Source organism: Ambystoma mexicanum, chromosome 8 (assembly GCF_040938575.1).
Source record: "Ambystoma mexicanum isolate Mex_15411 chromosome 8, UKY_AmexF1_1, whole genome shotgun sequence".
In the NCBI taxonomy this organism is placed as follows: Eukaryota; Metazoa; Chordata; class Amphibia; order Caudata; family Ambystomatidae; genus Ambystoma; species Ambystoma mexicanum.
In genome coordinates, this window is record NC_090929.1 from 1,218,524,945 (window position 1) to 1,218,539,763 (window position 14,819).

Sequence of the window (14,819 nt, forward strand, 5' to 3'; positions counted from 1 at the left end):
TCCAGGGGTCAAACAGGCTCTGTGGGTGACATATAGCTGGATCTGCTGGAGTCTCACATTCCAAGACACTGGTACCTTTGTACTCTGTCCCATTGTCCATCGGTCATGGATTCTCCAATATCCTCCTCCCAATCATGCCTCAGCTGGAGTAGTTCCCTCTCTGCCTTTGCTCTTAAAGGATAGTTCCGGGACTTTTTTTTTATTGTCCCTACGGTTCGGCCATGTGTTTTTAAGCATAAATCGGTAGATCGTAGAAAACTTTCCTATGGACCTTACCCGACTTTTCGCCCATTATCGCACTCGAAATCAGCCTCCATTTTGTGATAATCCTATCATTTCGGCCCATCGACCTGGCTCACCTGCCTTTGCGGCACTAAATCAAATCCCCCGCCCCCGAACCTTTCATCAGCAGACGCGTACCGCCCATTTCCCAACGCCAAAGCACGTCTCGTGTCAACAATCGCTGCGCCTCAGCTAATGACGTGTCGCCATGGAAATGGCAGGACGCCTCTTTCCTCAATAAGTATAAACAGACCGTTTCACAACACACAGCAGCAGATTTTCGATTCCTTTACTCTCTCTTTGTGTTACTTTGAGTATTCTGTGACTCGTTTCTGTGCTCTGGTCAGCTACCTTCGCCGCTTCTAGGCCTTGTGAACACCTGTACCATCTCTGTAAATTATTTTACTTTCTTTACCACACAATGGCTACAATAATGACGTATATGTACGAGCCCGAGTACACCGAGGAGGAACTACTGGAAAGGCAAGCACGCGAAAACGATGGGGATTCGGACGGCAGTTGGGAGGACCAGTCAACGGATGAAGAGCCTGGACCATGTCGCATGGACGGCGTCTCCACCTGGTGCACGTGCAATCGGTGCGAGCTAATGCCAACTGAGGAGGAGAACTGCTGCTGCCGTGAAAATTCCGGGTGCTTGGCCTACATTTCGGAAGGCGAGCAAAGTCTGCAGGAAGGCGAGCAAAGTCCGCAATGCATCACCGAGCTGCCAGAGTTCAGGGAAGCCTGCCTTTCACGGACCGTGTTGAGGATGATGATGGTGCTTATGCACGAACTTCGCGGCACTGTTCGTCCGCGTAATCCGAGTAACGAGTAAGTATACTCTGCTTGTGATGTCAGTGATGTCAGTGATGCCACTACTATTTCATGGTCGTCTCCCACATATGAAATTACATCTTCATATCATTCGAACGCATGTAAATTGGTTCCATATAGTGCATTTTCTAGATATAATTTTTCTCAAAGAAAAATCGACATTAATAAGAAAGTTTTGTCATTTTAATACAGTTTGCATCTTTCTTTTTCACAGGTGGTACAGGCTGGTGGCCTATCGTTGCTTCACTTGGTGGCTTCACGGGAGGCTCGGACACCGTGTTCGGAGAGTAATACCTGCCTGTGCGGTACTTGCCATTAGACAACATTTCCCCAGCGACAGTGGACAATACCGCAGGGTTTTGCCTGGATGTGCTGCAACCGGAACTTTACAATGTGTAATGTTTATTATTTATGTTCAATGGAAATTAAGATCTAAAATAAAGCCCAACATATATTTTAACAATGGTTGTTTTGATTGTTTAAATGAATCTAGTGCGTCTCCGTTGAATAGTCTTCCTGTGCCTTGTCTTGTCACACCACATGTCTCCGGCCAGCATCCTCCCTCACGCTGGCCGCCCACCTTCAATCCACATAACCGTTGAACCCATATGCAGCAGTCATACATATATTATTTTGCGGGTTGACATCAAGCCTCCCGGCCTTGCCTCCTCCCCCGAAAATACTTACCACACCACTTTGTTCAAACGTTGGCAATAAAAGGCCGTTGGATTTTATTGATACAAAACATGGTTATAGGTAAAGAATCAATATGGTTGATCATAATAAATCATCCTTTTGGGCACCGGGTACAGAGATGACCCCCTCTGGCCCGTGCCGCCTTGCCACCACAGGCCAGCCTGCTGCTGACTAACTGCCTAGGCATCCATGGTCTCCAGGGTGAACTGCACCCATATATTCTCCTGGGAGGGTGAGGTATTTATAAACTCACCCCCCTGCCTTCCATGTACTAGATCCTGCAGCCTGCCTCTTACATGCAGTTAGATGGCCTCTCCTTGGTGAGGCCCTGCGGCAAACGGGTCTTGTCTGCACGACCACCGCCCCAATCCACCCCCCGCCCTATCAAAGGCAGTTCGCACCGGGGTACTTGCGCTGGCAAGTGGAGCTGTCAGGGAGCGATAAAGGCCAAGAGGTGCCAAAGACCATGTACACTTCAAAGGGGTCTATAGAGCATGGGTTGTTGTTCCCATGTCTACCTCCAGACCCCGTGTCTCCTGCCAAGCATCCCCCCTCACGCTGGACGTGTGTCCACGTCATTCATTCACAAACACACCCCTGTTTCAAATTCTTTATAACCCACTTCATATTTCTAATGCGAACTTCTTTGCGCTTTGCTAGTCAACCCGTGAAGGTGCTGCTTATCTGCTCTTCGTCTCTGTGAACTTCCGTGACCACTTCTGACCACTTCGAGCAAACTCGTCAGTTTGCAACCTGTGAACTGCTCCCTGTTCTACGACAAGAAACTACTCTGATCCCTGCATCTAACTGTTTGTTCGTCAAGGTAAGGCCATGTACCATAATCATTTTGCGTCCAATTTTTTAATTTATATCTATTTGCTAGTAGTCATCAAATTGCATCCATGTTTTCTTTTCGTTCACGACAGTACATGCAAGGAACTAGTCGCATGTTCTGAGTTTAGTCAAATTATTTTTCTATTTTTTTTAAAGTTATTCAAATACTTATCCGCATGTCAATAATGTGTATAGTTCCAAGAACCAAAACAAACATTGCATTGAACCTTTTATGTGTCATTTAATTTTTTAACACATTGGTATTCATAGAGAATTGTTGATCTTTACTTTTCAGAACTTTCCACAATGCCTGCCTGTTCCATTGGCGGTTGCCCTTCGAAGACCCATAATAAATCTGAAGGTACTATAATGCATGTTTTCCCTAAGACAATAGATCAGATAAGAGAATGGGTCCGATATTGCGGATATCCACCGTCTGAGCTTGAAAGTAGAGTCCTAGAAGTCTTTGCGGACAAGAGGGGTGATCGATACCGCATCTGCAGCAGGCACTTTAGCTCAGACATGTACTCCACATCATTGCTAATAAAGAAGAAAACACCAAGAGCGAAGCGAAAATTGCTCTCAACCGCTATTCCCACTCTATTCGTCCACATCCCTCCACTGGTGAGTCAAGTTTACGGATTTAGCCCTCTGCCTTGCGGTAGTGTGTAGCATTAGCTAACAATAATTTCCCCATTTATGTATCCACTCAATATGCAGGCGGAAGATTCTCCATCCGTGTCGTTATTGCAGTCATCAGCCACTTCAAGCGCCTATCGGGTAATCTTACTTAGCTATTCTGACACTTACTTGTTTTAGGCATGTAGTACTCGTCCTCTAGTCTTTGTTTTCTGTTATAATTATTGTTATCCAAAATAATGCAAGTACTGTCTTTCAGGGAGATGCTGAGGAGTCCAACGCATTGACGACAACCGTTGATGTCACTCAGATGCTCGAGGTACGTTTCCGGACAGTTCCATCAATGGAGATCATCAGATCTTGCATTCTTGTAGCGTGATTGTTACACACAATGTTTCTTTCGTTTTTAGCCATTGATATGTCCTTCTGTCGTCGCCCTCCTATGTGTCTTCTTTTTTCAATATTCTGTTCATTACTAATGAAAGTCCTATGTTTCAGGGAGTCGATGGAGCATTAGTCCAAGAAGAAGGGGGAGCATGCAGTTACGGGTCGGCGCAACAGCTTGCAGAAGTGTGCACCGCAGTTACAGCGTCCCTTGATGTTCTTATGCATTTCGAGGTATGGATACTGACAGTTCGATCAAGCGAGATCATATGACGTGATTACATCCGCTATACTTCCTTCTTTATTAACGCAAGTACTATGTTTCAGGGAGATGACGGAGCTTCTTCTACAAGAACATCACCCCTAGTAGTTGATGCAGATCTCTGGGTGGTGACACTTCCAACGATGGAGCAAATCGAATCATATTTAGATATCCGTTATTTATTTTAGACAACTGATCGTTTGTGCAGGTCAATTTAGATGAGCCGTTGACGCCTGCACAAAGTTTTTGGTCTTTTTAGCAAAATAGAAAACCATACTAATGCAATTACTGTGTTTCAGGGAGTTGCTGAAGCGTCATCTTCAATAATATCATCAATGGAAGTCTCTGCGGAGCCCGAGGTATGGATCTTGACAGTTCCATCTAACTAGATCAACAATGCGTGAATAATTGTCGTTTGAATGTTCTACACAATGCGTTCATTCGTGTTTTGCTATTGAGATGTACGTATTGGTATTGGTCCCCAAGTACATTTTGTGTTTTCAATATTATTATACATACTAATGAAAGTTCTATGTTTCAGGGAGTCGATGGAGCGTCAGTGCGTGATGGATGTGCTTATCATGAAAATATAGTCGTTGCAGCGCGAGAGGAAGTGGAGACATGCACACACGAGTCGGAGCAACAGCGTCCAGATGTTGAAGTTCGAGGCAAGAAAGTTTCAAAGAAAAGAAAGCAAAAGAAGGTTAGTGTCCTGGTCACTATATTATATTGTTTTTCACTGTCAATAGTTCAATACTGTAAGTTGTGTTTAAACTGAACATCCCTTTTCCAATCTGTCCTCTAGTTGCGAGTGGGTGTACGAACTAGATCTACACAGACAGTGAAGCGAACGAGAGATGTTGCTTGTCAAACCTTTTGGCAGGGACTTGAGACTGGAGATGCATCGTGCCAATGGGAAGAATATGAAGTGATTGACAACGGAGCTATACCACCACCAGCCATTGATAGTGAATGTCCTCCTGGTAGTTTGGATGCAGTCGGAGATCAATTCACAGAATCCACACCCGCAAAAACAAAGAATGCGAGAAAGTTGAAGAAATTGTTTTTTTCTCCCATCGCTGGAGAAGGAACAGATGTTGCAATGGAAGAGAATGAAATGGACGACAATGAAACACCATCAATATCACTGAACATAGCGGAAGACGATATCAGAGATTGTACCTTTCATGTGAGTGACATGTCCTCAACGTTACAGGCCGAACCAGCTGGGATGCAGAGTGACAGTATAAGGAAAGAGGCCAAATTCATTGTATTCGATAGTTGTTTGATGGATATTATTATGATGATGAAATGTGGGCATTGGGTTGGTGGGGAAGTATGTGGGGAGCCATTGATTAATGTGACTCGTGCAATTCGAGGCACTAACCTTAAAATACATGCCACCTGTACACAATATCATCCGTTCTCATGGTCTGCACAACCCATGCTGGGGCAACTGCCAGCAGGCAATCTACTTTGTGCAGCGGCCGCACTTTTTAGTGGTTCAAGTTTTAAAAAGTTAGAGTATTTCTTTCAGTTTGTGGGAATCCATTTCATTGCGAAAACTCAGTTCTACAAATACCAAACCGATTATCTATTTCCAGCCATTAGCGAAGCTTGGAGAATGGAAAAAATGTCTATTGAAAGTACATTCGCGGGCAAACGGTTCAGGCTAGCCGGTGATGGACAGTGCGACAGCCCAGGATTTTCAGCCAAGTACTGCACCTACCACTTTCAGGACATGGAAAGTAAGAAAATTGTGAGTTCGGTGGTCGTGCAGGTGTCACAAAGTACATCCTCTGTGGCCATGGAGAAAGTTGGCTTTGTAGCATCATTGCAAGAACTACAATCGCGGGGAATGGTGATCGACCTGATAGCCACGGACAGACACGTTTCAATTGCCAAGACAATGAGAGAAGAGTACAAAAATATAAATCACCAATTTGACGTATGGCATCTTGCAAAAACAATCAATAAAAAAATGTCAGCTGCGGGTAAAAAAAAAGATATGCAAGGTATTTCACAGTGGTCCAAGTCAATCAGCAACCATCTTTGGTGGAGCTCAAAAACATGTGAAGGGTCATTGGAAATTCTACTGGAAAAATGGCGGTCAGTAATGCTGCACTGTACCAACGTTCACCGCTGGTCGACAAACCAACATTTCCACAATTGTGAACATGGCCATTTGTCCACAGAGGAGGCACGGAAGAAGAAGTGGTTGATTCCTTCGTCACCCACTCACAAAGCCATTGAAAAGATTGTATTTGATAAAACTATAACAAGAGATTTGAGGGGACTCACGGAATTCTGCCACACAGGAGATTTGGAGGTGTTCCACAATATGTGCCTAAAGTACAGGCCAAAACGATTGCATTTTGGCATGGAGGGCATGATAAATCGGACTCTTCTAGCGGTCTTGGCACATAACCATAATGTTGGCCGTCAACAAAGTAGGACGACCGGAACTTTAGGGACGCTTCGCTACAATAAGGCCTTCACTAAAAGAAGTAAACAATGGGTGATCAAACCAGTGTTTGAGGATATGCAATATGAGTTTATTGAGAGACTTATCGTAGATGTCCTCGATAGGCACATACATGGAGTGGTGAACGAACCTATGCAGGGGACAACTGCATTGCCACCCAACATTGCCTCTGTTCCATGTCCACCTAAAGCAGAGCTCATTGAGAAATACACATCACGGTTTAAATGATTGTAATTTGATTGTCTGTTCTCTCGAGTCTCCTCATGTCGCAGGCCCATTGAATATGTGTATCTATGTAATGTGTGTAATGTGTAATTGAAAGTGATTGCTGTAGCTAACTAGGAATGTGTGCTCGCTCGTTCAAAGTGAAGGTCGGCTGCTTTGATGTTTTGCTCGGGTGCCGGAATGGCCCACGACTCAGTATAAGGTTCTATTGTTATTTGACCTTGACAGGCCGGGACCATCCCGAAAGACTTCTTTTTGGCGGTGTGGTGGAATAACGTAAGAAACGATAATGAATAAAATTTCAGAAACGATAGCCACGTTCATTAGAAGAAGTAACGTCGGCATAGAAGGAGTGGTATTTCGGGGCTGCCCTAAACACAGACACAATGGAAAATGCAAATATAATGTAAGTAACTTTTGATGAGTTTATACCGCAATTTAATTACTATACAGTGGCTTTGAAGACGGGTTAAGTTGTACTTGTTCGATCTATGTGGCATATTGTTTTGTACCGCGCACTATCTATCTTTTACGGAAGCACCTCAAAACCTGCACTGCCTCACTGTCAACCCCTGCACTGGGGGACTGTCTCAGTATCCTACAGCCCCCCCCTTCCCAGCACTTGTTCTGCACTTACCTTGCACTTGTCACCAGCTAGCCCTATGTATTTATTATTTTATGCTACTTACCTTGTACTCCACTCCCCCCCCCTGCCTCGCCACGCCTTCAAACACTTGTGTACACCCAGTAGCGCTGTCCTAGCTATGAAATGAATAATTTTAATAAAGATCTGATGGTGAGACTAATTTCATTTTTTATGTTTTTAAAACAGGTACATCCTGCATTATTGTCTGTGTCACGAGTACCAGACACCGGCGGACGGTTTCTTTAACCGCCAGTTGCTTCTCCGAGTGAACAACGTTACCACCCTGACCATTTTATGGGACGATCGCCAAGTACAAGTATGCCCTTACGCGGTACTAACGGTTAGATGCAACATACATACCGTTGTGGTGGCCTAGTGCCTCGTTGTTGGAACAGCCATGCGATTATCAGTGCGACCGAAGAGCTTATTTTTATCGTAAACCAACACCCTGTGTACTGCACACGAACATCGCTTCCCTCAAGACGAACTATTTTGGATCGAGAGCAAAGAAAAATGCAAATCGCTGAATATTCTCTAAACATTTGATGTCCAATAAATGTACTTTGCCAAATGTACAATCTTGCCGTTTGCTTTTAAACCACAGTTTCACATTCCGAATTGTGGCGCTGTATTGTGAGATGATCTAAGACCCTGTGTACAGCAAAGGAACATCGCGTTCCTCAAAACAAACTTTTTGGAACGTGAGCAAATAAAAATGCAAACCGCTGAATATTCTCTAAACATTTGATGTCAAATAAATGTACTTTACCACATTTACAATCTTGCGGTTTGATTTAAAAGTACAGTTTCATATTCCGAATTGTGGCGCGCTGTGTTGTGAGCTGATCTGTGTTGGTTTCCGGGTTCTGTGTGAAGTCGCGTAGAAGACGCCTGGGCGCGTTGCCTACGCAGCACAGTCACGTCACGGATAGAGGCGGGGAATATGAATGTTTTGATAAAGTCTGTTTCAGGGGCGGGGGATTTGATTTAGTGCCGCAAAGGCAGGTGAGCCAGGTCGATGGGCCGAAATGATAGGATTATCACAAAATGGAGGCTGATTTCGAGTGCGATGATGGGCGAAAAGTCGGGTAAGGTCCATAGGAAAGTTTTCTACGATCTACCGATTTATGCTTAAAAACACATGGCCGAACCGTAGGGACAATAAAAAAAGTCCCGGAACTATCCTTTAAGAGCTCATATATCCAAGATATTTCGTGTCCTCCCTCTGAGACATCATACATCATTTCCAGGGTGGCATCAGGTTCTTCCGCCAGCGCCGTCTCAGGCCACCTCCCCCTTACCCGTTTTAAGAGCCTGATGTATGTAATATATTGGCCGCTATGCACCCCTGTCTCCTCATGCAACCTCTGAAATTCCAATACCTCCCCTCCCTGCAATACATCTCCAAGGGTGGCTAGACCCACCAGTTCACAGTATCTGCGGACTGCTTCAAACAATTGGGGGTCATCACCACATAGATGCACCAGCGGGACCTGCAGAGAGTGGGGGACTGGGTTGCCCACCGTTTTCCATGCTCTGCGCCAAACTTCCCAGCCCAACTCCAATAGACTCCCCCTCCCCACCATCTTAGTTTTATGCATCCACACTGTCTCTCTAAGAAAATATGGGACTGAGTCGCCCCGCAAAAGCCTGGCTTCCGCCGAGCCCTCGGCAGACAGCCACCTGGCCACATACAACAGCTGTCCCGCCAAATGATACAATTCAAAGTTTGGCAGGTTTATGCCCCGCTTATGGCAAGTGTTCTGCAGCTTCCACAGGGCCACCCTATTCCTGGAGTTGCCCCATATAAAGCCCCTGCACATACCATGGAGTCTCATAAAGAAGTGCCTGGAGATCAAGTATGGGACATTCACAAAAAAGTGCAAGAGTCTGGGCAGAACAACCATTTTGAGCAGAACTGCTCTCCCCATCATGGCCAGGGGTAACCTAGACCAGAACACCATGCTAGTCTTGATACCCTCAATCGCTTTCACTGTATTATGTTTGTGTTCCATCTCTATCTTATGATACATATTCACACCCAGATACTTGAATGTCACGGCCTGCCAGGGTATCCGCAGGACAGGTAGCCCCGCCAATGGGGTGCCCCTATACCTTCCCAAGGGGAACAAGCTAGACTTCCCGGGGTTCACCGATATGCCCGAGAGGGTGGCATAACGATCCATCACCTCCAGCACATATTGCAGGTTTTCTTCCGGGTAACGCAGGTAGAGAAGCATATCGTCTGCATATAATGATATCAGGTGCGTGCCCCCCGTCGTGCGAATCCCAACCTCCCCGTATTGTTGCAGCAGGCATATTGCTAGCGGTTCTAATGCCAAGATGTATAACATAGGTGACCAGGGGCAACCCTGTCAGGTCCCCCTGCTGAGTTGCCATTTGTCTGAAATTGTGGGACCAGTTTTAACTCTCGCAATCGGGGAACTGTATAGCAACTGGACCCATCTAGTATATACAGGTCCCATTCTGTACCCTTTCAGGGTCGCCTTTAACCACGGCCACCTCACTGAATCAAAGGCTTTCACCGCGTCCAGCGGCACGATGGCCATCTCTCCTGAGTCTTCCTTAGTTTGATCAATAATATGGCGCAGCCTCCTGTGGTTATCTATGATGTTTCTACCTGGGACATAACCCGTTTGGTCTGGGTGTATCAGCTTGCCGATAACCCTCTTTAGTCTGTTGGCTAGCACTGCTGTGAGTATTTTGCTATCCTGGTTAAGCATGGACAAGGGCCTATAGGACCCGCATTCCGTGTCCGGCTTGCCTGGTTTCAGGAGCGGGACGATCCCCGCCTCACGGAGGGACACCGGCAGTTCCTCCTGCTCATAGGCTTCATTAAACATAGCCAGCAGCGGGTGGAGTAGATCCTGCTTGTATGCTTTATAAAATTCACTGGGTAACCCATCCGACCCGGGCGCTTTACATGTGGGGAGATGTTGGATCACCGCCTCCAGTTCGTCTACGGTGATGGGGGCATCCAGATCTGCGTGTTCTAGGTCATCCAAGGTGGGCAGCCCCACATCCTCTATTGTTTCCAGTATTTCCTGGCTCATATCCTCTCCTGTATCCTCATATAGACGTCTGTAGTACTTGAGGAACTCCCCATTTACCCCTTCTTGGGTGTTATAAGTTCAACCTTCCGCATCCCTAACCTCTCTGATCATTGAACGGGGAGTCTCATTTTTATATAGCCAGGCCAGTAGTCTACCTGGTTTATTCCCCCCCCCTGCATGTAACCTCTCCGTATATTTCATATAATTTAATTTGCATAATCTATCCCAGAGTTCCATACAAGCTAATTGTAAGTCTTATCTTAACGCTGTTCTCGTGGGCGGTCCCCTCACTACGAGTAAGGCCCTCAAGCTCTCTTTCTGTTTCCAGCAGTTCCCATTCAATACCCCCTTGGAGCCCTTTAGATTTTGATATGGCTACCCCGCGCACCACCACCTTGAATGCCTCCCATACTGTTCCCACAGAACGTACACTGCCCATATTAATTTCAAAGCATTCCTCGATAACCACCCTCAGATCCTCTCGAAATTCTGCATCCTGTAGAGCCTCAGTTCTGAGCCTCCATGTCGGGATACGCGCTCTGGGGGGTTGATGCTGCCACTCTACAACTAAAGGTGAGTGGTCGGATAGTACCCTGGCCTTGTATTCGGCCCCCACCATTTCTCCCGCTATCTCCGCCGCAGCAAACACGTAATCCAACCTTGTGTGCAGGTCATGCGGTGCTGCGTAGTGCGAATACTGCCTATCCGTTGGATGTAACCTTCTCCACATATCCTCCAGACCGAGGTCTATCAATAGGGTCCTCAGTGCTTTAGCTGCTGGCGCTGGCTTCCCTGATTTGTCATCTGACCCATCAATCCTGGGGTTCAGGGTGCAATTGAAATCCCCTCCCCACACCATCGCGCCACCCGCCAGGGGGCTAATTTTACTATATAGGGACCTAAAATATGCTGCTGTATCATGGTTATGGGCATACAAATGTACAATGTTCACCTCCCTATTTTCCAGGATCCCCGCCACCACCACCACCATCCTGCCCTATGGGTCTATTGTCGAGCTAAGCAAATGAAACGGCACATGCGGTGCCACCCAGGTGATCACCCCCCTTGCAAATGCAGAGTATGTGGCACCTATGACATTCCCTTTCCATTTCCTTCTAACCACCTCCAGCTTTTCCTTGGTGAGGTGGGTCTCCTGTAGCAAGGCTATGTCAATGCTCATCCTCTTTAAATACATCATCACTTTGTTGCGTTTCAGATAGCGATTGAGGCCCCGCACATTCCAGGTCACCACTCTGAGATTACCCGACGCCATCTACCTGATGTACTCCCCCTCCACCTTCCCCTCCCCTCCGAAATCTTCTCTGATGACCCGTTGTCCTACTCTTAACCCTCCCACCCTCAACAAGCCCCCCCTCCCCCTTCCCAAAACCTCCCCCCCTTCCCTTTCCCAAACTCCACCCCAATGCACACAACCCTTCCCCCACCCCACACCCTTCCCAGCCCCAACAAATGCCCAGCTCCATCCCTGGATCTCAGGCCCATCCACGTCTGGTCCTATCTCGTAACCGAAGACTAGGACCCTGTGGGGCGTCACTGATCTGACAGTGACCTAACTAAGTGTACTACTAAGGGGTTTGAGGGGTGTCTCCCGGAGCTCCCATTCAACTAATTAGGATAGTTGCATCCAACGGATCCTGCTAGCACATGTTTGCTGCAACCCATTCCCCACACTCTTTATTTAACACTATATTCAAGTCCCAATGTCTTCATCTGATTAGGATTGTAGCATCTAACGGATCTTGCCAGCTTATATTGCTGCAACACATTCCCCATCAGCTTTATATAATGCCAAATTCTAGTCCCAGTGTCTTATGTTATGTCGCCAGGGGTGACCCAGTTACGTGCTACTTATCTTCTGCTGCTCCCGTCTGGATATCCGGTTCCTGAGGGCGACCCTGCATGTCCAGCCAGTCCATGGCGTCCTCCGGCGTCTCGAAGAACAAAGTCTTATTCTTATGGAACACTTTCAGTTTGGCCGGGTAAAGCAACATATATCGGCAGCCGGCTTCTCTCAACCTCCTTTTCACCGCCCCGAAGTTCATCCTGCTCCGCTGTACGTGCAAAGTATAGTCCAGGTACGCCGTGATTTTCGCCAGCCCCCTTTCTATCGTTCCTCCCTTCTGGAATAATTCAAGTATCCTCTCCCGATAGTTCAAGATCTTTGCGATCAACGGCCGCGGGGGGCCCCTGGTGGCGGCCTTCTTGTCAAGGCCCTGTGCGCCCTCTCAACTGCAAACCCCTGGGTCAGTGCTCTGCCAGTTATTTCCTGCAAGAGCATGGATTCCACATATTCAGTTGGATTAGGCCCCTCCATTCCTTCTGGCAGTCCAACAATGCAAATATTATTGCGTCTAGCGCGCCCTTCCGCCTACTCCTCCCTGTTCTCCAAGTTGCCCACACGCTGCACGAGGGCATGGAGCTCCGATCCGTGGGCGGCGCATGCCGCCGTATTCGGGCCCATCTCCTTTTCCAGGTTTCCAGTGCGCTCCGCCAGCGTCCGCACATCCTGTCTCAAAAGATTGACTTCCTCCTGGACTACTCCGATCTTGAGGTCCAAACCCACTTTCAGTTCATCCATTGCCAAGCCCAGTTTAGTCTCCCAGGCGTCTTTCAAGTCTGCAATCGCTGCCAGCACTTCCTGGATCGTGCCCGGTGTCTCCGCTACTGCAGCGGTAGTGTCTTTGCCCTTGCCCCCTTCTGCGCCCGGGGGCGACTTGGCATAAGCCTCCAATGTGGGCTGTTTGTTCTTGGGTCTGATGATTCTGTTAGACATCCTGCTATGCTGTTCGGGTGTATGCCAGCAGCGCCTCCCCTCGTGCAAAAGTCCACGTGGCGCCAGGCCACTCTTGGCGTATCCGGGGCCGTTTCACCGGTGTTGAGGTGTGTCCTTAGTGCTCTGCCCACACCTGGAATGGGCTGTGTCGTCCCACGTACCTGTGCTCCCGCAGTATCGCTCCACCGGCCCCCACTGTATTTCCTTCAGTGGCCAGTGGTCCCGTACATCCACTGACCAAACACTCTCCCACTCCGGTACTCCGTTAGCCTCGAGGCCCTCTAGCCCACAGTCTTGCCTCAGGTGTTCTCCTCACGCCCCTCGGCTAAGGAGGCCACCCGATGGTGTGTCCCGGGATCCGCAAGTGCCCCAAGGATCTCTTTCTTCACTGTCTCACTTCTGTAACCCGCGGCAAGGTCCCACCGGGCTCAGGCCTCGTGCGCACTACACAGTGCGATCACACACTCGGTCTGGGCTGCTTTATGTCCTGGTGAGGGGGCAGCCCCTCTCCCTCTACAGACCCGGGTGCTCTATCTGAGCCCCTTGCCGGCTCCTCCGTTTATAGACACCAACACATGTGCGGCGAGCGTCTCCCGGCCCTTCTTAGCCTCTCCAAGGGCCTCATATGTGCCCTCTCAGGATCCAAGCACCCTCCTCGGGGTGCGTGCAACTCCTCTGCAGTCCCAAGTTTTGTATTAAAAACTTTCCTTTGGCTCCTTGGCCCTTGTGGATGTGTTCAAATGGCAGGGCAACCCTCCTCTATCTTCTGGCCGTCTTGTTTGGACCCCCACCCGTGAGCACGCGCATGCGTGCATCTGTTAATGTGCCCTGCTGGGGCACGAGCTCGCCGGCGCACGAGCTCGCCGGCCTCCTGTGCCAGTTCCTAGGCTCTTTGTGCTCCCAGTGACTTGGGACCGCGGCTCTGCTCTCTCTGGTCCACACTGTGTACACATCCGCTCCCGGGCAGGGGCTGTGAATGAAGTTGGGGGGCACCGCGTCCTGCGGCCCGTGTTTGAGCTGGTCGCCCCTCTCCGCTCCGCAGATGCCGCAGCATGCAGCTGAGGCCAGCTATTCGCCCCCTCTCCAGACACCGCAGGCACCCCTCCGCCCGCTCACGATAGAGTCTGGTCACACCCCTCTGGTGCTCTGGGCCACTGTGGGGGTCGACGCATTGTGTCGCGTCCACTCCTGGACTGCCGTAGTACAGGGCCTCTGTCACATCAGTGGCCCTCCCTGCAGCACCGCACTCACCAAGTTCCTACGCTGCCAGCTTTCATCGGTGCCGGCAGTGCTGCAGCTTCTCGTTTCTCCGGCACTCCTCGGTGCCTCAGTGCCCATGTCTGAATGCAGCCGGGTCTGTCACACGGGCCCGTTGTCTGCTACAGCAGGGCTCAGGCGGCCCCTTGGTGTGATCCTCTCCAGCCAGCCACGTTTTGTCCCCCTCTGGTTCGCTCCACAGGCAGTGCGGCGTCACAGTAAACGTGGGCCCGGCCGCCGCCGCAGATCCTTCATTCACGGCACCTTGGTCAGTTTATGACCCTTTGTTCGTCGCCGGCCATTTTGTTCTCCCTCGCGACACGGACACCCAGCCTTTTGCGAGATGCCGAATCTCGCTTATTCCGCCACTTCTTGTATTTTCTTCATGCCCAGAGTACGCTCCATCC

At 48.7% G+C, this 14,819-nt stretch overlaps 1 protein-coding gene across 3 annotated transcripts in view; it reads right to left on the reverse strand.

The window, feature by feature from the left end:
* The window catches only part of KIF20B (kinesin family member 20B), a 2,369,321-nt gene that overhangs the window by 745,812 nt on the left and 1,608,690 nt on the right, over positions 1-14,819 (reverse strand). The gene's annotated exons all lie outside the window — the stretch shown is intronic.